General features: G+C 56.7%; 2 non-coding genes across 2 annotated transcripts; both read right to left on the bottom strand.

Moving 5' to 3' along the window:
• Window positions 1–18010: 18010 nt before the first annotated feature.
• LOC136139416 (5S ribosomal RNA) lies at window positions 18011–18129 on the bottom strand. Its single transcript, XR_010656953.1, has one exon. It is a non-coding gene; the product is annotated as a 5S ribosomal RNA (ribosomal RNA).
• A 901-nt stretch (window positions 18130–19030) lies between these two features.
• LOC136139415 (5S ribosomal RNA) lies at window positions 19031–19149 on the bottom strand. The gene has a single exon (XR_010656952.1). It is a non-coding gene; the product is annotated as a 5S ribosomal RNA (ribosomal RNA).
• Between the last annotated feature and the right edge of the window lie 629 nt (window positions 19150–19778).

The raw sequence follows: 19778 nt of genomic DNA, 5'->3' as shown, positions 1-19778 counted from the left end.
CTCTTGACAGGCCAGTAAACCCTGTTAGATTGCTTCTGGGGAGAAAATGAATCTGCTCTGTCTAAACCGGGTGCTTCCATGGCCGCGGTGGCGGTCAGCCTGACAAACTCTAGAGCTAAAAGGAATCTCAACGTGGGAACATGCCTCCAGTGTACGCCCTTGGTAGCCGTGTAGATACGGAAGCATGCAGTTGTCTCCATGAGCTCTTAGATGCTTATATGTTTCATTTTCAAGGAAGTACACGTCTGACTACTCCTAGGCCTCTCGGGAATGCATCATTTTCCGTCCAGTTCACTGAGTGCCTCGACATCCCTGTTAGCCGTCTAAGCAAATTCGAGGCCCATTTGTTCATCCCTCAGAGGCCCTCTGTGCGTGCCGAGTGACGGGCAACCCACTGTAGATTCCTTGAGGAGAGCTACATGTCCAGAGTCCTCGAACGACCTCAGGACAACAGTGCTGGTGAGTCCGAAGTGCCCAGGAGGACTTTGTCACGGCCCTTGTGTGAGCTGCCATGAGAAGACACTCTACTTTGAATACTCCCAGGACCTCACAACTGAAGTCACCCTGCTCGAGGAGAAGGTCACCATCTTACTATGTGGTGTCGCTACCGGCACACCCAGCATTCACACATGCCTGAAAGTATGGCCCCGATTTCCCGTGCAAAAGCGGAGGCGTGCAGCAGTTTCCAAGAGCCGGTGGTTTCTGCTCTGCGTATCATTAACGGCGGCACAGTTTTCCGGACACCTAGGAGGCTAGCGTGGGCACCCTGTTCCCGGCAGGAACACTGAGTAACCCCAGACGCACCTGGGTCTGGTAAGCAACATCCAGTCCCTTAGACCCTTAGAGCCCCTCTGTGCATGCCGAGCGTAGGGAAACGCACTGCACTCTCTTCTGGAGCAGCTTAATTTCCTCAGCACTCGCACACGTTCACGAACAACGTCCTGGCACGTCCCACATGGCGTCGGAGTCTTACGCGTTGCCCTAGTCTGAGCTGCACTCAGAGAAACCCTCGGCTTCTCAGTCCATCTAGGACCTCCTCCCTGAAGTCACCGTGCCTCCTGGAGGAAGTCGGCTTGCATTCTCACTGCAATTTAAGTCCTATTCTTCCTGTGGCACTGCGGGCTTTTGAATAGCCACAGGAGCAGTGGAGCACCTACGGCGTTCCTCAGTTGAGGCAGTGCGCTTGATGCAGAAGAGCCTACTTCGAGAAGCTGATTCAGGGAGGGAAACACAGGGTAACCGGTGTCTCTTTGGACTTGTTAGAAAGCAGAGCGGTGCATGCTGAGTGTGCCCGTGGAAAAGGCGGCCTGCTGGAACTAGCCTTGCTTTCCCCTTTTGAAGGCTGCATTCCTGCTGCGTTGAAGCTGCCTGACCTTCCCTGCTCTTGACAGGCCAGTAAACCCTGTTAGATTGCTTCTGGGGAGAAAATGAATCTGCTCTGTCTAAACCGGGTGCTTCCATGGCCGCGGTGGCGGTCAGCCTGACAAACTCTAGAGCTAAAAGGAATCTCAACGTGGGAACATGCCTCCAGTGTACTCCCTTGGTAGCCGTGTAGATACGGAAGCATGCAGCTGTCTCCATGAGCTCTTAGACGCTTATATGTTTCATTTTCAAGGAAGTACACGTCTGACTACTCCTAGGCCTCTCGGGAATGCATCATTTTCCGTCCAGTTCACTGAGTGCCTCGACATCCCTGTTAGCCGTCTAAGCAAATTCGAGGCCCATTTGTTCATCCCTCAGAGGCCCTCTGTGCGTGCCGAGTGACGGGCAACCCACTGTAGATTCCTTGAGGAGAGCTACATGTCCAGAGTCCTCGAAGGACCTCAGGACAACAGTGCTGGTGAGTCCGAAGTGCCCAGGAGGACTTTGTCACGGCCCTTGTGTGAGCTGCCATGAGAAGACACTCTACTTTGAATACTCCCAGGACCTCACAACTGAAGTCACCCTGCTCGAGGAGAAGGTCACCATCTTACTATGTGGTGTCGCTACCGGCACACCCAGCATTCACACATGCCTGAAAGTATGGCCCCGATTTCCCGTGCAAAAGCGGAGGCGTGCAGCAGTTTCCAAGAGCCGGTGGTTTCTGCTCTGCGTATCATTAACGGCGGCACAGTTTTCCGGACACCTAGGAGGCTAGCGTGGGCACCCTGTTCCCGGCAGGAACACTGAGTAACCCCAGACGCACCTGGGTCTGGTAAGCAACATCCAGTCCCTTAGACCCTTAGAGCCCCTCTGTGCATGCCGAGCGTAGGGAAACGCACTGCACTCTCTTCTGGAGCAGCTTAATTTCCTCAGCACTCGCACACGTTCACGAACAACGTCCTGGCACGTCCCACATGGCGTCGGAGTCTTACGCGTTGCCCTAGTCTGAGCTGCACTCAGAGAAACCCTCGGCTTCTCAGTCCATCTAGGACCTCCTCCCTGAAGTCACCGTGCCTCCTGGAGGAAGTCGGCTTGCATTCTCACTGCAATTTAAGTACTATTCTTCCTGTGGAACTGCGGGCTTTTGAATAGCCACAGGAGCAGAGGAGCACCTACGGCGTTCCTCAGTTGAGGCAGTGCGCTTGATGCAGAAGAGCCTACTTCGAGAAGCTGATTCAGGGAGGGAAACACAGGGTAACCGGTGTCTCTTTGGACTTGTTAGAAACCACAGCGGTGCATGCTGAGTGTGCCCGTGGAAACGGCGGCCTGCTGGAACTAGCCATGCTTTCCCCTTTTGAAGGCTGCATTCATGCTGCGTTGAAGCTGCCTGACTTTCCCTGCTCTTGACAGGCCAGTAAACCCTGTTAGATTGCTTCTGGGGAGAAAATGAATCTGCTCTGTCTAAACCGGGTGCTTCCATGGCCGTGGTGGCGATCAGCCTGAAAAACTCTAGAGATAAAAGGAATCTCAACGTGGGAACATGCCTCCAGTGTACGCCCTTGGTAGCCGTGTAGATACGGAGGCATGCAGCTGTCTCCATGAGCTCTTAGACGCTTATATGTTTCATTTTCAAGGAAGTACACGACTGACGACTCCTAGGCCTCTCGGGAATGCATCATTTTCCGTCCAGTTCACTGAGTACCTCCACACCCCTGTGGGCCATCTAAGCAAATTCGAGGCCCATTTGTTCATCCCTCAAAGGCCCTCTGTGCGTGCCGAGTGACGGGCAACCCACTGTAGGTTCCTTGAGGAGAGCTACATGTCCAGAGCCCTCGAACGACCTCAGGACAACACTGCTGGTGAGTCCGAAGTGCCCAGGAGGGCTTTGTCACGGCCCTTGTGTGAGCTGCCCTGAGAAAACACTCTGCTTTGAATATTCCGAGGCCCTCGTACCTGACGTCACCCTGCTCAAGGAGAAAGTCAGCATCTTACTATGCGCTGTTGCTACCGGCACACCCAGCATTCACACATGCCTGAAAGTATGGCCCCGATTTGCCGTGCAAAAGCGGAGGCGTGCAGCAGTTTCCAAGAGCCGGTGGTCTCTGCTCTGCGTATCATTAACGGCGGCACAGTTTTCCGGACACCTAGGAGGCTAGCGTGGGCACCCTGTTCCCGGCAGGAACACTGAGTAACCCCAGACGCACCTGGGTCTGGTAAGCAACATCCAGTCCCTTAGACCCTTAGAGCCCCTCTGTGCATGCCGAGCGTAGGGAAACGCACTGCACTCTCTTCTGGAGCAGCTTAATTTCCTCAGCACTCGCACACGTTCACGAACAACGTCCTGGCACGTCCCACATGGCGTCGGAGTCTTACGCGTTGCCCTAGTCTGAGCTGCACTCAGAGAAACCCTCGGCTTCTCATTCCATCTAGGACCTCTTGCCTGAAGTCACCGTGCCTCCTGGAGGAAGTCGGCTTGCGTTCTTACTGCAATTTAAGTCCTGTTCTTCCTGTGGCACTGCGGGCTTTTGAATAGCCACGGGCGCTGAGGAGCACCTACGGCGTTCCTCGGTTGAGGCAGTGTGCTTGATGCAGAAGAGCCTACTTCGAGAAGCTGATTCAGGGAGGGAAACACAGGGTAACCTGTGTCTCTTTGGACTTGTTAGAAAGCAGAGCGGTGCATGCTGAGTGTGCCCGTGGAAAAGGCGGCCTGCTGGAACTAGCCTTGCTTTCCCCTTTTGAAGGCTGCATTCCTGCTGCGTTGAAGCTGCCTGACCTTCCCTGCTCTTGACAGGCCAGTAAACCCTGTTAGATTGCTTCTGGGGAGAAAATGAATCTGCTCTGTCTAAACCGGGTGCTTCCATGGCCGCGGTGGCGGTCAGCCTGACAAACTCTAGAGCTAAAAGGAATCTCAACGTGGGAACATGCCTCCAGTGTACGCCCTTGGTAGCCGTGTAGATACGGAAGCATGCAGCTGTCTCCATGAGCTCTTAGACGCTTATATGTTTCATTTTCAAGGAAGTACACGTCTGACTACTCCTAGGCCTCTCGGGAATGCATCATTTTCCGTCCAGTTCACTGAGTGCCTCGACATCCCTGTTAGCCGTCTAAGCAAATTCGAGGCCCATTTGTTCATCCCTCAGAGGCCCTCTGTGCGTGCCGAGTGACGGGCAACCCACTGTAGATTCCTTGAGGAGAGCTACATGTCCAGAGTCCTCGAACGACCTCAGGACAACAGTGCTGGTGAGTCCGAAGTGCCCAGGAGGACTTTGTCACGGCCCTTGTGTGAGCTGCCATGAGAAGACACTCTACTTTGAATACTCCCAGGACCTCACAACTGAAGTCACCCTGCTCGAGGAGAAGGTCACCATCTTACTATGTGGTGTCGCTACCGGCACACCCAGCATTCACACATGCCTGAAAGTATGGCCCCGATTTCCCGTGCAAAAGCGGAGGCGTGCAGCAGTTTCCAAGAGCCGGTGGTTTCTGCTCTGCGTATCATTAACGGCGGCACAGTTTTCCGGACACCTAGGAGGCTAGCGTGGGCACCCTGTTCCCGGCAGGAACACTGAGTAACCCCAGACGCACCTGGGTCTGGTAAGCAACATCCAGTCCCTTAGACCCTTAGAGCCCCTCTGTGCATGCCGAGCGTAGGGAAACGCACTGCACTCTCTTCTGGAGCAGCTTAATTTCCTCAGCACTCGCACACGTTCACGAACAACGTCCTGGCACGTCCCACATGGCGTCGGAGTCTTACGCGTTGCCCTAGTCTGAGCTGCACTCAGAGAAACCCTCGGCTTCTCAGTCCATCTAGGACCTCCTCCCTGAAGTCACCGTGCCTCCTGGAGGAAGTCGGCTTGCATTCTCACTGCAATTTAAGTCCTATTCTTCCTGTGGCACTGCGGGCTTTTGAATAGCCACAGGAGCAGTGGAGCACCTACGGCGTTCCTCAGTTGAGGCAGTGCGCTTGATGCAGAAGAGCCTACTTCGAGAAGCTGATTCAGGGAGGGAAACACAGGGTAACCGGTGTCTCTTTGGACTTGTTAGAAAGCAGAGCGGTGCATGCTGAGTGTGCCCGTGGAAAAGGCGGCCTGCTGGAACTAGCCATGCTTTCCCCTTTTGAAGGCTGCATTCCTGCTGCGTTGAAGCTGCCTGACCTTCCCTGCTCTTGACAGGCCAGTAAACCCTGTTAGATTGCTTCTGGGGAGAAAATGAATCTGCTCTGTCTAAACCGGGTGCTTCCATGGCCGTGGTGGCGATCAGCCTGAAAAACTCTAGAGATAAAAGGAATCTCAACGTGGGAACATGCCTCCAGTGTACGCCCTTGGTAGCCGTGTAGATACGGAGGCATGCAGCTGTCTCCATGAGCTCTTAGACGCTTATATGTTTCATTTTCAAGGAAGTACCCGACTGACGACTCCTAGGCCTCTCGGGAATGCATCATTTTCCGTCCAGTTCACTGAGTACCTCCACACCCCTGTGGGCCATCTAAGCAAATTCGAGGCCCATTTGTTCATCCCTCAAAGGCCCTCTGTGCGTGCCGAGTGACGGGCAACCCACTGTAGGTTCCTTGAGGAGAGCTACATGTCCAGAGCCCTCGAACGACCTCAGGACAACAGTGCTGGTGAGTCCGAAGTGCCCAGGAGGGCTTTGTCACGGCCCTTGTGTGAGCTGCCCTGAGAAAACACTCTGCTTTGAATATTCCGAGGCCCTCGTACCTGACGTCACCCTGCTCGAGGAGAAAGTCAGCATCTTACTATGCGCTGTTGCTACCGGCACACCCAGCATTCACACATGCCTGAAAGTATGGCCCCGATTTGCCGTGCAAAAGCGGAGGCGTGCAGCAGTTTCCAAGAGCCGGTGGTCTCTGCTCTGCGTATCATTAACGGCGGCACAGTTTTCCGGACACCTAGGAGGCTAGCGTGGGCACCCTGTTCCCGGCAGGAACACTGAGTAACCCCAGACGCACCTGGGTCTGGTAAGCAACATCCAGTCCCTTAGACCCTTAGAGCCCCTCTGTGCATGCCGAGCGTAGGGAAACGCACTGCACTCTCTTCTGGAGCAGCTTAATTTCCTCAGCACTCGCACACGTTCACGAACAACGTCCTGGCACGTCCCACATGGCGTCGGAGTCTTACGCGTTGCCCTAGTCTGAGCTGCACTCAGAGAAACCCTCGGCTTCTCATTCCATCTAGGACCTCCTGCCTGAAGTCACCGTGCCTCCTGGAGGAAGTCGGCTTGCGTTCTTACTGCAATTTAAGTCCTGTTCTTCCTGTGGCACTGCGGGCTTTTGAATAGCCACGGGCGCTGAGGAGCACCTACGGCGTTCCTCGGTTGAGGCAGTGTGCTTGATGCAGAAGAGCCTACTTCGAGAAACTGATTCAGGGAGGGAAACACAGGGTAACCTGTGTCTCTTTGGACTTGTTAGAAAGCAGAGCGGTGCATGCTGAGTGTGCCCGTGGAAAAGGCGGCCTGCTGGAACTAGCCTTGCTTTCCCCTTTTGAAGGCTGCATTCCTGCTGCGTTGAAGCTGCCTGACCTTCCCTGCTCTTGACAGGCCAGTAAACCCTGTTAGATTGCTTCTGGGGAGAAAATGAATCTGCTCTGTCTAAACCGGGTGCTTCCATGGCCGCGGTGGCGGTCAGCCTGACAAACTCTAGAGCTAAAAGGAATCTCAACGTGGGAACATGCCTCCAGTGTACGCCCTTGGTAGCCGTGTAGATTCGGAAGCATGCAGCTGTCTCCATGAGCTCTTAGATGCTTATATGTTTCATTTTCAAGGAAGTACACGTCTGACTACTCCTAGGCCTCTCGGGAATGCATCATTTTCCGTCCAGTTCACTGAGTGCCTCGACATCCCTGTTAGCCGTCTAAGCAAATTCGAGGCCCATTTGTTCATCCCTCAGAGGCCCTCTGTGCGTGCCGAGTGACGGGCAACCCACTGTAGATTCCTTGAGGAGAGCTACATGTCCAGAGTCCTCGAACGACCTCAGGACAACAGTGCTGGTGAGTCCGAAGTGCCCAGGAGGACTTTGTCACGGCCCTTGTGTGAGCTGCCATGAGAAGACACTCTACTTTGAATACTCCCAGGACCTCACAACTGAAGTCACCCTGCTCGAGGAGAAGGTCACCATCTTACTATGTGGTGTCGCTACCGGCACACCCAGCATTCACACATGCCTGAAAGTATGGCCCCGATTTCCCGTGCAAAAGCGGAGGCGTGCAGCAGTTTCCAAGAGCCGGTGGTTTCTGCTCTGCGTATCATTAACGGCGGCACAGTTTTCCGGACACCTAGGAGGCTAGCGTGGGCACCCTGTTCCCGGCAGGAACACTGAGTAACCCCAGACGCACCTGGGTCTGGTAAGCAACATCCAGTCCCTTAGACCCTTAGAGCCCCTCTGTGCATGCCGAGCGTAGGGAAATGCACTGCACTCTCTTCTGGAGCAGCTTAATTTCCTCAGCACTCGCACACGTTCACGAACAACGTCCTGGCACGTCCCACATGGCGTCGGAGTCTTACGCGTTGCCCTAGTCTGAGCTGCACTCAGAGAAACCCTCGGCTTCTCAGTCCATCTAGTACCTCCTCCCTGAAGTCACCGTGCCTCCTGGAGGAAGTCGGCTTGCATTCTCACTGCAATTTAAGTCCTATTCTTCCTGTGGCACTGCGGGCTTTTGAATAGCCACAGGAGCAGTGGAGCACCTACGGCGTTCCTCAGTTGAGGCAGTGCGCTTGATGCAGAAGAGCCTACTTCGAGAAGCTGATTCAGGGAGGGAAACACAGGGTAACCGGTGTCTCTTTGGACTTGTTAGAAAGCAGAGCGGTGCATGCTGAGTGTGCCCGTGGAAAAGGCGGCCTGCTGGAACTAGCCTTGCTTTCCCCTTTTGAAGGCTGCATTCCTGCTGCGTTGAAGCTGCCTGACCTTCCCTGCTCTTGACAGGCCAGTAAACCCTGTTAGATTGCTTCTGGGGAGAAAATGAATCTGCTCTGTCTAAACCGGGTGCTTCCATGGCCGCGGTGGCGGTCAGCCTGACAAACTCTAGAGCTAAAAGGAATCTCAACGTGGGAACATGCCTCCAGTGTACGCCCTTGGTAGCCGTGTAGATACGGAAGCATGCAGCTGTCTCCATGAGCTCTTAGACGCTTATATGTTTCATTTTCAAGGAAGTACACGTCTGACTACTCCTAGGCCTCTCGGGAATGCATCATTTTCCGTCCAGTTCACTGAGTGCCTCGACATCCCTGTTAGCCGTCTAAGCAAATTCGAGGCCCATTTGTTCATCCCTCAGAGGCCCTCTGTGCGTGCCGAGTGACGGGCAACCCACTGTAGATTCCTTGAGGAGAGCTACATGTCCAGAGTCCTCGAACGACCTCAGGACAACAGTGCTGGTGAGTCCGAAGTGCCCAGGAGGACTTTGTCACGGCCCTTGTGTGAGCTGCCATGAGAAGACACTCTACTTTGAATACTCCCAGGACCTCACAACTGAAGTCACCCTGCTCGAGGAGAAGGTCACCATCTTACTATGTGGTGTCGCTACCGGCACACCCAGCATTCACACATGCCTGAAAGTATGGCCCCGATTTCCCGTGCAAAAGCGGAGGCGTGCAGCAGTTTCCAAGAGCCGGTGGTTTCTGCTCTGCGTATCATTAACGGCGGCACAGTTTTCCGGACACCTAGGAGGCTAGCGTGGGCACCCTGTTCCCGGCAGGAACACTGAGTAACCCCAGACGCACCTGGGTCTGGTAAGCAACATCCAGTCCCTTAGACCCTTAGAGCCCCTCTGTGCATGCCGAGCGTAGGGAAACGCACTGCACTCTCTTCTGGAGCAGCTTAATTTCCTCAGCACTCGCACACGTTCACGAACAACGTCCTGGCACGTCCCACATGGCGTCGGAGTCTTACGCGTTGCCCTAGTCTGAGCTGCACTCAGAGAAACCCTCGGCTTCTCAGTCCATCTAGGACCTCCTCCCTGAAGTCACCGTGCCTCCTGGAGGAAGTCGGCTTGCATTCTCACTGCAATTTAAGTACTATTCTTCCTGTGGCACTGCGGGCTTTTGAATAGCCACAGGAGCAGTGGAGCACCTACGGCGTTCCTCAGTTGAGGCAGTGCGCTTGATGCAGAAGAGCCTACTTCGAGAAGCTGATTCAGGGAGGGAAACACAGGGTAACCGGTGTCTCTTTGGACTTGTTAGAAACCACAGCGGTGCATGCTGAGTGTGCCCGTGGAAACGGCGGCCTGCTGGAACTAGCCATGCTTTCCCCTTTTGAAGGCTGCATTCATGCTGCGTTGAAGCTGCCTGACTTTCCCTGCTCTTGACAGGCCAGTAAACCCTGTTAGATTGCTTCTGGGGAGAAAATGAATCTGCTCTGTCTAAACCGGGTGCTTCCATGGCCGTGGTGGCGATCAGCCTGAAAAACTCTAGAGATAAAAGGAATCTCAACGTGGGAACATGCCTCCAGTGTACGCCCTTGGTAGCCGTGTAGATACGGAGGCATGCAGCTGTCTCCATGAGCTCTTAGACGCTTATATGTTTCATTTTCAAGGAAGTACACGACTGACGACTCCTAGGCCTCTCGGGAATGCATCATTTTCCGTCCAGTTCACTGAGTACCTCCACACCCCTGTGGGCCATCTAAGCAAATTCGAGGCCCATTTGTTCATCCCTCAAAGGCCCTCTGTGCGTGCCGAGTGACGGGCAACCCACTGTAGGTTCCTTGAGGAGAGCTACATGTCCAGAGCCCTCGAACGACCTCAGGACAACACTGCTGGTGAGTCCGAAGTGCCCAGGAGGACTTTGTCACGGCCCTTGTGTGAGCTGCCCTGAGAAAACACTCTGCTTTGAATATTCCGAGGCCCTCGTACCTGACGTCACCCTGCTCGAGGAGAAAGTCAGCATCTTACTATGCGCTGTTGCTACCGGCACACCCAGCATTCACACATGCCTGAAAGTATGGCCCCGATTTGCCGTGCAAAAGCGGAGGCGTGCAGCAGTTTCCAAGAGCCGGTGGTCTCTGCTCTGCGTATCATTAACGGCGGCACAGTTTTCCGGACACCTAGGAGGCTAGCGTGGGCACCCTGTTCCCGGCAGGAACACTGAGTAACCCCAGACGCACCTGGGTCTGGTAAGCAACATCCAGTCCCTTAGACCCTTAGAGCCCCTCTGTGCATGCCGAGCGTAGGGAAACGCACTGCACTCTCTTCTGGAGCAGCTTAATTTCCTCAGCACTCGCACACGTTCACGAACAACGTCCTGGCACGTCCCACATGGCGTCGGAGTCTTACGCGTTGCCCTAGTCTGAGCTGCACTCAGAGAAACCCTCGGCTTCTCATTCCATCTAGGACCTCCTGCCTGAAGTCACCGTGCCTCCTGGAGGAAGTCGGCTTGCGTTCTTACTGCAATTTAAGTCCTGTTCTTCCTGTGGCACTACGGGCTTTTGAATAGCCACGGGCGCTGAGGAGCACCTACGGCGTTCCTCGGTTGAGGCAGTGTGCTTGATGCAGAAGAGCCTACTTCGAGAAACTGATTCAGGGAGGGAAACACAGGGTAACCTGTGTCTCTTTGGACTTGTTAGAAAGCAGAGCGGTGCATGCTGAGTGTGCCCATGGAAAAGGCGGCCTGCTGGAACTAGCCTTGCTTTCCCCTTTTGAAGGCTGCATTCCTGCTGCGTTGAAGCTGCCTGACCTTCCCTGCTCTTGACAGGCCAGTAAACCCTGTTAGATTGCTTCTGGGGAGAAAATGAATCTGCTCTGTCTAAACCGGGTGCTTCCATGGCCGCGGTGGCGGTCAGCCTGACAAACTCTAGAGCTAAAAGGAATCTCAACGTGGGAACATGCCTCCAGTGTACGCCCTTGGTAGCCGTGTAGATACGGAAGCATGCAGCTGTCTCCATGAGCTCTTAGACGCTTATATGTTTCATTTTCAAGGAAGTACACGTCTGACTACTCCTAGGCCTCTCGGGAATGCATCATTTTCCGTCCAGTTCACTGAGTGCCTCGACATCCCTGTTAGCCGTCTAAGCAAATTCGAGGCCCATTTGTTCATCCCTCAGAGGCCCTCTGTGCGTGCCGAGTGACGGGCAACCCACTGTAGATTCCTGGAGGAGAGCTACATGTCCAGAGTCCTCGAACGACCTCAGGACAACAGTGCTGGTGAGTCCGAAGTGCCCAGGAGGACTTTGTCACGGCCCTTGTGTGAGCTGCCATGAGAAGACACTCTAATTTGAATACTCCCAGGACCTCACAACTGAAGTCACCCTGCTCGAGGAGAAGGTCAGCATCTTACTATGTGGTGTCGCTACCGGCACACCCAGCATTCACACATGCCTGAAAGTATGGCCCCGATTTCCCGTGCAAAAGCGGAGGCGTGCAGCAGTTTCCAAGAGCCGGTGGTTTCTGCTCTGCGTATCATTAACGGCGGCACAGTTTTCCGGACACCTAGGAGGCTAGCGTGGGCACCCTGTTCCCGGCAGGAACACTGAGTAACCCCAGACGCACCTGGGTCTGGTAAGCAACATCCAGTCCCTTAGACCCTTAGAGCCCCTCTGTGCATGCCGAGCGTAGGGAAACGCACTGCACTCTCTTCTGGAGCAGCTTAATTTCCTCAGCACTCGCACACGTTCACGAACAACGTCCTGGCACGTCCCACATGGCGTCGGAGTCTTACGCGTTGCCCTAGTCTGAGCTGCACTCAGAGAAACCCTCGGCTTCTCAGTCCATCTAGGACCTCCTCCCTGAAGTCACCGTGCCTCCTGGAGGAAGTCGGCTTGCATTCTCACTGCAATTTAAGTCCTATTCTTCCTGTGGCACTGCGGGCTTTTGAATAGCCACAGGAGCAGAGGAGCACCTACGGCGTTCCTCAGTTGAGGCAGTGCGCTTGATGCAGAAGAGCCTACTTCGAGAAGCTGATTCAGGGAGGGAAACACAGGGTAACCGGTGTCTCTTTGGACTTGTTAGAAAGCAGAGCGGTGCATGCTGAGTGTGCCCGTGGAAAAGGCGGCCTGCTGGAACTAGCCATGCTTTCCCCTTTTGAAGGCTGCATTCATGCTGCGTTGAAGCTGCCTGACTTTCCCTGCTCTTGACAGGCCAGTAAACCCTGTTAGATTGCTTCTGGGGAGAAAATGAATCTGCTCTGTCTAAACCGGGTGCTTCCATGGCCGTGGTGGCGATCAGCCTGAAAAACTCTAGAGATAAAAGGAATCTCAACGTGGGAACATGCCTCCAGTGTACGCCCTTGGTAGCCGTGTAGATACGGAGGCATGCAGCTGTCTCCATGAGCTCTTAGACGCTTATATGTTTCATTTTCAAGGAAGTACACTACTGACGACTCCTAGGCCTCTCGGGAATGCATCATTTTCCGTCCAGTTCACTGAGTACCTCCACACCCCTGTGGGCCATCTAAGCAAATTCGAGGCCCATTTGTTCATCCCTCAAAGGCCCTCTGTGCGTGCCGAGTGACGGGCAACACACTGTAGGTTCATTGAGGAGAGCTACATGTCCAGAGCCCTCGAACGACCTCAGGACAACACTGCTGGTGAGTCCGAAGTGCCCAGGAGGACTTTGTCACGGCCCTTGTGTGAGCTGCCCTGAGAAAACACTCTGCTTTGAATATTCCGAGGCCCTCGTACCTGACGTCACCCTGCTCGAGGAGAAAGTCAGCATCTTACTATGCGGTGTTGCTACCGGCACACCCAGCATTCACACATGCCTGAAAGTATGGCCCCGATTTGCCGTGCAGAAGCGGAGGCGTGCAGCAGTTTCCAAGTGCCGGTGGCCTCTGTTCTGCGTACCTTTAACGGCGGCACAGTTTTCCGGACACCTAGGAGGCTAGCGTGGGCACCCTGTTCCCGGCAGGAACACTGAGTAACCCCAGACGCACCTGGGTCTGGTAAGCAACATCCAGTCCCTTAGACCCTTAGAGCCCCTCTGTGCATGCCGAGCGTAGGGAAACGCACTGCACTCTCTTCTGGAGCAGCTTAATTTCCTCAGCACTCGCACACGTTCACGAACAACGTCCTGGCACGTCCCACATGGCGTCGGAGTCTTACGCGTTGCCCTAGTCTGAGCTGCACTCAGAGAAACCCTCGGCTTCTCATTCCATCTAGGACCTCCTGCCTGAAGTCACCGTGCCTCCTGGAGGAAGTCGGCTTGCGTTCTTACTGCAATTTAAGTCCTGTTCTTCCTGTGGCACTGCGGGCTTTTGAATAGCCACGGGCGCTGAGGAGCACCTACGGCGTTCCTCGGTTGAGGCAGTGTGCTTGATGCAGAAGAGCCTACTTCGAGAAACTGATTCAGGGAGGGAAACACAGGGTAACCTGTGTCTCTTTGGACTTGTTAGAAAGCAGAGCGGTGCATGCTGAGTGTGCCCGTGGAAAAGGCGGCCTGCTGGAACTAGCCTTGCTTTCCCCTTTTGAAGGCTGCATTCCTGCTGCGTTGAAGCTGCCTGACCTTCCCTGCTCTTGACAGGCCAGTAAACCCTGTTAGATTGCTTCTGGGGAGAAAATGAATCTGCTCTGTCTAAACCGGGTGCTTCCATGGCCGCGGTGGCGGTCAGCCTGACAAACTCTAGAGCTAAAAGGAATCTCAACGTGGGAACATGCCTCCAGTGTACGCCCTTGGTAGCCGTGTAGATACGGAAGCATGCAGCTGTCTCCATGAGCTCTTAGACGCTTATATGTTTCATTTTCAAGGAAGTACACGTCTGACTACTCCTAGGCCTCTCGGGAATGCATCATTTTCCGTCCAGTTCACTGAGTGCCTCGACATCCCTGTTAGCCGTCTAAGCAAATTCGAGGCCCATTTGTTCATCCCTCAGAGGCCCTCTGTGCGTGCCGTGTGACGGGCAACCCACTGTAGATTCCTTGAGGAGAGCTACATGTCCAGAGTCCTCGAACGACCTCAGGACAACAGTGCTGGTGAGTCCGAAGTGCCCAGGAGGACTTTGTCACGGCCCTTGTGTGAGCTGCCATGAGAAGACACTCTACTTTGAATACTCCCAGGACCTCACAACTGAAGTCACCCTGCTCGAGGAGAAGGTCACCATCTTACTATGTGGTGTCGCTACCGGCACACCCAGCATTCACACATGCCTGAAAGTATGGCCCCGATTTCCCGTGCAAAAGCGGAGGCGTGCAGCAGTTTCCAAGAGCCGGTGGTTTCTGCTCTGCGTATCATTAACGGCGGCACAGTTTTCCGGACACCTAGGAGGCTAGCGTGGGCACCCTGTTCCCGGCAGGAACACTGAGTAACCCCAGACGCACCTGGGTCTGGTAAGCAACATCCAGTCCCTTAGACCCTTAGAACCCCTCTTTGCATGCCGAGCGTAGGGAAACGCACTGCATTCTCTTTTGGAGCAGCATAATTTCCTAAGCACTCGCACACGTTCACGAACACCATCCTGGCACGTCCCACATGGCGTCGAAGTCTTACGCGTTGCCATAGTCTGAGCCGCAGTCAGAGAAACCCTCGGCTTCTCATTCCATCTAGGACCTCCTCCCTGAAGTCACCGTGCCTCCTGGAGGAAGTCGGTTTGCGTTCTCACTGCAATTTAAGTCCTGTTCTTCCCTGGCACTGCAGGCTTTTGAATAGCCACGGGCTCAGTGGAGCACCTACGGCGTTCCTCGGTTGAGGCAGTGCGCTTGATGCAGAAGAGCCTACTTCGAGAAGCTGATTCAGGGAGGGAAACACAGGGTAACCTGTGTCTCTTTGGACTTGTTAGAAACCACAGCAGTGCATGCTGAATGTGCCCGTGGAAACGGCGGCCTGCTGGAACTAGCCTTGCTTTCCCCTTTTGAAGGCTGCATTCATGCTGCGTTGAAGCTCCCTGAAGTTCCCTGCTCTTGACAGGCCAGTAAACCCTGTTAGATTGCTTCTGGGGAGAAAATGAATCTGCTCTGTCTAAACCGGGTGCTTCCATGGCCGCGGTGGCGGTCAGCCTGACAAACTCTAGAGATAAAAGGAATCTCAACGTGGGAACATGCCTCCAGTGTACGGCCTTGATAGCCGTGTAGATACGGAGGCATGCAGCTGTCTGCATGAGCTCTTAGACGCTTATATGTTTCATTTTCAAGGAAGTACACGTCTGACGACTCCTAGGCCTCTCGGGAATGCATCATTTTCCGTCCAGTTCACTGAGTACCTCCACACCCCTGTGGGCTATCTAAGCAAATTCGAGGCCCATTTGTTCATCCCTCAGAGGCCCTCTGTGCGTGCCGAGTGACGGGCAACACGCTGTAAGTTCCTTGAAGAGACCTACATGTCCAGAGTCCTCGAACGACCTCAGGACAACACTGCTGGTGAGTCCGAAGTGCTCAGGAGGACTTTGTCACGGCCCTTGTGTGAGCTGCCATGAGAAAACACACTGCTTTGGATACTCCGAGGCCCTCGTACCTGACGTCACCCTGCTCGAGGAGAAGGTCAGCATCTTACTATGCGGTGTCGCTACCGGCACACCCAGCATTCACACATGCCTGAATGTATGGCCCCGATTTGCCGTGCAGAAGCTGAGGCGTGCAGCAGTTTCAAGAGCCGGTGGCCTCTGCTCTGCGTACCTTTCACGGCGGCACAGTTTTCTGGATACCTAGGTGGCTAGCGTGGGCACCCTGCTACCGGCAGGAACACTGAGTACCCCCAGGCGCACCTGGGTCTGGTAAGCAACATCCAGTCCCTTAGACCCTTAGAGCCCCTCTGTGCATGCCGAGCGTAGGGAAACGCACTGCACTCTCTTTTGGAGCAGCTTAATTTCCTCAGCACTCACACACGTTCTCGAACAATGTCCTGGCACGTCCCACATTGCGTCGAAGTCTTACGCGTTGCCCTAGTCTGAGCTGCAGTCAGAGAATCCCTCGGCTTCTCATTCCATCTAGAACCTCCTGCCTGAAGTCACCGTACCTCCTGGAGGAAGTCGGCTTGCCTTCTTACTGCAATTTAAGTCCTGTTGTTCTTGTGGCACTGTGGGCTTTTGAATAGCCACAGGCGCAGAAGAGCACCTACGGCCTTCCTCGGTTGAGGCAGTGTGCTTGATGCAGAAGAGCCTACTTCGAGAAGCTGATTCAGGGAGGGAAACACAGGGTAACTGGTGTCTCTTTGGACTTGTTAGAAACCACAGTGGTGCATGCTGTGTGTGCCCGTGTAAACGGCGGTTTCTGGAACTAGACTTGCTTTCCCCTTTTGAAGGCCTCATTCATGCTGCGTTGAAGCTGCCTGACATTCCCTGTTCTGGACAGGCCAGTAAACCCTGTTAGATTGCTTCTGGGGAGAAAATGAATGTGCTCTGTCTAAACCGGTTTCTTCCATGGCCGCGTTGGCGGTCAGCCTGACAATCTCTAGAGATAAAAGGAATCTCAACGTGGGAACATGCCTCCAGTGTACGCCCTTGGTCGCCTTGTACATACGGAGGCATGCAGCTGTATCCATGAGTTCGTAGTCGCTTATATGTTTTATTTTCAAGGAAGTGCACGTCTGACGTCTCCTAGACCTCTCGGGTATGCATCATTTTACCTGCATGTTCACTGAGTACCTCCACATCCCGGTGGGCCGCCTGAGCAACTTTGATGCCCATTTGTTGATTCATCGGAGGCCCTCTGTGCATGCCGTGTGATGGGCAACACACTGTACGGTCCTTGAGGAGATTTACATGTCCAGAGTCTTCGTACGGCCTCAGGACAACATTACTGGTGAGTCCGAAGTTCCCAGGAAGACTTTGTCATGTCCCTTGTGTCACCTGCCATGAGAAAACACTCTGCTTTGCATACTCAGAGGCCCTCCTACCTATACTCACCGTGCTCGAGGAGACAGTCAGCATCTTACTATGCGGTGTCGCTTATCGGCACACCCAGCATTAACACATGCCGGGAAGTATGGCCCCGATTTCCCGTGCAGAAGCGGAGGCGTGCAGCAGTTTCCAAGAGCAGGTGGCCTCTGCTCCGCGTACCTTTAACGGCGGCACAGTTTTCTGGACACCTAGGATGATAACGTGTGCACACTGTTCCCGGCAGGAACACTGAGCACCCCCAGGCGCACCTGGGTCTGGTAAGCAACATACAGCACCTTAGACACTTAGAGCCCCTCTGTGCAAGCCTAGCGTAGGGAAACGCACTGCACTCTCTTTTGGAGCAGCTTACTTTCCTCAGCAGTAGCACACGTTCACGAACACCGTCCTGGCACGTCCCACATGGCGTCGAATTCTTACGCATTGCCCTAGTCTGAGCTGCACTCAGAGTAACTCTCGCTTCTCATTCCATCTAGGACCTCCTGCCTGAAGTCATCGTGCCTCCTGGAGGAAGTCGGCTTGGGTTCTGACTGCAATTTAAGTCCTGTTCTTCCTGGGCCACTGCAGGCGGCACCGGGGCTAGGCCCCAGTGGGGGCGGCCAGGTGCAGGTCGAGGGGCTCGCTGGCCGAAAGGACGGCAACCGGGCCCGCGGCGGATTCTGGGTCCGGGCCAGCCACCCCGGGAGCGTCCGGGGTGCGGCTGCCTTCCGGGGCCGCCTTCTGGCCGCCCGGCCGGCCGGGCCGGCGGGGAGCGGCCCCTCCGGCGCACGCGCGCCGTGGTGGGAGGGGCCTGAGGAGGTGGGGCCTGCAGCGGGGCCCGGCGGGGGCGGAGCCGGCGGCCACCGCCCGCGGGCGAGTAAAGGAGAAGGCGGAGCGGGAGGCAAAAAGCCTACAGCACCCGGTATTCCCAGGCGGTCTCCCATCCAAGTACTAACCAGGCCCGACCCTGCTTAGCTTCCGAGATCAGACGAGATCGGGCGCGTTCAGGGTGGTATGGCCGTAGACGGGGGCGGGGACCGCGGGCTGCCTCTTGAGGCCCAGTTGCGCTGGCGCTGGCGCCTTAGGGCCAGCCAGCCCGGCGGTCAGCCCGCCCAGGCAGGGGGAACGGACGTCTCGGGTATCGGGCGGTGGCGGAGGGTTTGGCCACCACCTCCCAGCCGAGGGCCGGCGTGACCCAGCAAACCCTTCGGCGCTTGGCGCCCCGCCCAAGATCCCGCACGTCGCTCACAGGGACGTGGCCCCGGGGGCTTCGGGGCCCGGGGCCCGCGGTCCCTGGGGCATCGCCCCTGCCCGCCCACGCGGCGCTAGGCGCAGCCCGGCCGCAGCCCGGGCCGGCCCTGCTGCCCGACTGCAGCTGGCCCGAAGCCACTGGGAGCCACCATTGCGTCGCCACGGCCCCTCAGCCCCGGCAAGGCCACCCTTGCCCGCACACCACCCGCCGAGCTCAGGAGCCCGCCCCTGGTGGCCGGCAGGCCCGGGGAAGCGGCCCCGGCCCTCGATCCCGCTCCCGCACCCGGCCGCGGCGACACGGCGGAGGCGGGGCTTCTGCCGGAGGGAGCTGTGGCGGGACACACCGGCGCACAGGTGGCGGCAGCGGGGCTGGGCGCCAGTGGGGGCGGCCAGGTGCAGGTCGAGGGGCTCGCTGGCCGAAAGGACGGCAACCGGGCCCGCGGCGGATTCTGGGTCCGGGCCAGCCACCCCGGGAGCGTCCGGGGTGCGGCTGCCTTCCGGGGCCGCCTTCTGGCCGCCCGGCCGGCCGGGCCGGCGGGGAGCGGCCCCTCCGGCGCACGCGCGCCGTGGTGGGAGGGGCCTGAGGAGGTGGGGCCTGCAGCGGGGCCCGGCGGGGGCGGAGCCGGCGGCCACCGCCCGCGGGCGAGTAAAGGAGAAGGCGGAGCGGGAGGCAAAAAGCCTACAGCACCCGGTATTCCCAGGCGGTCTCCCATCCAAGTACTAACCAGGCCCGACCCTGCTTAGCTTCCGAGATCAGACGAGATCGGGCGCGTTCAGGGTGGTATGGCCGTAGACGGGGGCGGGGACCGCGGGCTGCCTCTTGAGGCCCAGTTGCGCTGGCGCTGGCGCCTTAGGGCCAGCCAGCCCGGCGGTCAGCCCGCCCCGGCGGGACCCCGCCGCCCGCCCAGGCAGGGGGAACGGACGTCTCGGGTATCGGGCGGTGGCGGAGGGTTTGGCCACCACCTCCCAGCCGAGGGCCGGCGTGACCCAGCAAACCCTTCGGCGCTTGGCGCCCCGCCCAAGATCCCGCACGTCGCTCACAGGGACGTGGCCCCGGGGGCTTCGGGGCCCGGGGCCCGCGGTCCCTGGGGCATCGCCCCTGCCCGCCCACGCGGCGCTAGGCGCAGCCCGGCCGCAGCCCGGGCCGGCCCTGCTGCCCGACAGCAGCTGGCCCGAAGCCACTGGGAGCCACCATTGCGTCGCCACGGCCCCTCAGCCCCGGCAAGGCCACCCTTGCCCGCACACCACCCGCCGAGCTCAGGAGCCCGCCCCTGGTGGCCGGCAGGCCCGGGGAAGCGGCCCCGGCCCTCGATCCCGCTCCCGCACCCGGCCGCGGCGACACGGCGGAGGCGGGGCTTCTGCCGGAGGGAGCTGTGGCGGGACACACCGGCGCACAGGTGGCGGCAGCGGGGCTGGGCGCCAGT

The sequence above is a fragment of the Phocoena phocoena genome, chromosome 19 (assembly GCF_963924675.1).
Source record: "Phocoena phocoena chromosome 19, mPhoPho1.1, whole genome shotgun sequence".
Lineage (NCBI taxonomy): Eukaryota > Metazoa > Chordata > Mammalia > Artiodactyla > Phocoenidae > Phocoena > Phocoena phocoena.
The sequence above is the reverse complement of the archived record's forward strand: the minus strand, read 5'-3'. Positions and strand labels throughout refer to the sequence as shown.